General features: G+C 40.5%; 1 pseudogene across 1 annotated transcript; it reads left to right on the forward strand.

The window, feature by feature from the left end:
• Positions 1 to 655: 655 nt before the first annotated feature.
• LOC308641569 (dolichyl-diphosphooligosaccharide--protein glycosyltransferase subunit KCP2-like) lies at positions 656 to 1,066 on the forward strand (annotated as a pseudogene). The gene has a single exon. The product of its transcript is annotated as a dolichyl-diphosphooligosaccharide--protein glycosyltransferase subunit KCP2-like (transcript).
• The last annotated feature ends 1,702 nt before the right edge of the window (positions 1,067 to 2,768 follow it).

The raw sequence follows: 2,768 nt of genomic DNA on the forward strand, positions 1-2,768 counted from the left end.
CTATCAACAACTAAAAAAAATTAAAATAAACTACTGTAAGATTTCATCTCACTCCAGTCAGAATGGCAGTTATTAAGAATACAAGCAAAAATAAGTTTGGCAAGGATGTGGGGAAAGAGGCATAATCTTCCATTGCTGGTGGGACTGCAAATTAGTGCAACCAATCTGGAAAACAGTATGGAGATTCCTTAGAAAACTTGGAGTGGAACCACCATTTGACCCAGCTATCCCACTCCTTAGTTTATACCCAAAGGACTTAAAAACAGCATACCACAGTGACACAGCCATATCAATATTTATAGCAGCACAATAGTTAAATTATGGAACCAACCTAGATACCCTTCAATAAATGTATTAATAATTGAATATTACTCAGCATTAAAAGAGAATAAAATCCATTAAAAGAATAAAATCCCACTTCATGCCCCCTTGACCATGCTTCTCTGGATGCCATTATTTGGTCCAATAATTGGTGTTTAATTGAACAGTCCAAGTACTATCTTTCACCTGCACAGTTTAAATGAAAAATGAGAGAGATTGTGTTTTTTTTTTTTTTTCTGGAGTGTGGTCTATAACTTGTGCATTTTGGAGGGATCATATTGTTAACAGTTTGGTCTGAAGAATTAAGAAAGCCAGTGAGCATTGCCAGGGCACAATGGTGGTGGGTACTGGCAGCTCGCTGGCTCTGTTCTCTATCCTGTCCCTGCTGCTCTTCACAGGGATGCAGATGTACAGCCACCAGCTGGCCTCCACCAAGTGGCTCATCATCGAGGGGGGCCTGCTGGGCTCCAGCCTTTTCTTCTCTCTCACAGCCTTCAATAATCTGGAGAATATGGTCTTTGGCAAAGGATTCCAAGCAAAGATCTTCCCTGAGATTCTCCTCTGCCTCCTGTTGGCTCTCTTTGCATCTGGCCTCATCCACTGAGTCTGTGTCACCACCTGCTTCCTCTTCTCCATGGTTGGTCTGTACTACATCAACAAGATCTCCTCTACTCTGCACCAGGCAAGAGCTCCAGTCCTCACATCAGCCAAAGTCACTGGCAAGGGCAAGAAGAGAAATGTCTAATAAAGTTGATTCTTTGTAAAAAAAAAAAAAGAAAAAGAAAGAAAGAAAGAAAAGAAAAGAAAAAAAGAAAGCCAGTGAGAAGAGAGATAAAGAGGAAAAGAGTGAGGGGCTGGGGGAGGTAGAGCCATGCAGATATGTGTAGGGGGACCATATAAATAAAAAAGAGCAGAAGTGCATGATAGAAGCAGACCCCTGACAACATTTAAATCAAGAGCTTCAGTACATTCCAATCCTCAGCTGCTTCACTGTGCATGAATTTTGTGGGACCTCCTTCTGTTTTGGTCTAATTTGGATGAGTTTCTGATAATGTGCATCTATAGTTTCAACCAGGTCAATCCTTCTTTCAATTTTCTCTTCATCCTAGGATCTGCCACCAGGCATTTGAGGTGACAGTTTGACAAATGGGTTGGCATCCGTTTTATACTTGATAGTAATGTCTGTAATATGCATATTTTGTCTAGTGAAGTTAAACTTATGTTCTTAGCCTTAAATTTCTTCAAGTCTATTGTTTGTTATCCTGAAATAAGACAGTAGAAGGAGTCTAATTCTAGGTTCTGCAGTTATGTTCTGCTTTAGGGAAATCTGATCAAATTTCAAAGGACTCTTTTGGAAATGCTTATGAGGGCATTGGATAACTGACCAAAAAGAGAACATAGAAATGCTTAACTTTGAAATGCTATTATTCACTTTCAATTGAAGAATCAATAAATGTAAAGGACATCTGAAATGATAATTTGTGCAAATTTAAATATGCACACAAATTTCCACAAGTACAGTTGGCCATCCCTACCTGTAGGTTCCACATTGTTGTGGTTTGGATGTGAGGTGTCCTCCAAAACCTCAAATGTGAAACAATGCAAGGAGTGGAGGAGAAATGATTGGGTTGTAGCCTTAATGTAATCAGTCAATTAGTCCCCTGATGGGGATTAACTGAGTGGTAACTGAAGTGGTACAGTGTGGCTGGAGGAGATGGGACTTGGGGGCATAGCTTTGGTGTATATGTTTGTATGTGGAGAGTGGAATCTCTCTCTGCTTTCTGATCATCATGTGAGCTGCATCCCTCTACCACACCCTTCCGCCATGATGTTCTGCCTCACCTCAAGTCCCAAGGAATGGAGCTCGCCTTCTATGGACTAAGACCTATGAAACTGTAAGCCCTCAAATAAACTTTTCCTTCTGGTCAGATCCTTTAATCACAGCAGTGAAAAAACATGACTAAAACACACATTCATGGATTCAGTCAACCTCTTTCAAAAATATTTGAGAAAATAATAGAGTCTGTAGTGAACATGAATAACTTTTTTCTTGTCATGGTTTCCTAAGTAATACAATATAACAACTATTTACATACTGCTTATATCATTTTAGGCTTTGCAAGTAACCTAGAAATAAATTATGCAGGAGAATGTGCCTAGGTTCTATGCAAAGACTACACAATTGTGTATGCTTTTGAAACTGAGAGTAAACACAGATGTCTGATCTCAAAGTCCATGGTCCTTCCTGGCTGCTCTTTTGCCTCCCGGGGTCCAGCTATGTGCCTGAGGTCCATGTGGAGTAGTGTTTACCAAGCACAGCCCGTGGTTTTCCAGAACTTCATGGGTGGCAGCACAATGGAATTCACAGCACCTCTACACCCATCTAAGCAGACACTCTCCATTTAGACATGCATGAGTCAGTGAGCTAGGATGCTTGTGCAAGACTT

The sequence above is a fragment of the Spermophilus citellus genome, assembly GCF_964194105.1.
Source record: "Spermophilus citellus genome assembly, chromosome: 2".
Classification (NCBI taxonomy): domain Eukaryota; kingdom Metazoa; phylum Chordata; class Mammalia; order Rodentia; family Sciuridae; genus Spermophilus; species Spermophilus citellus.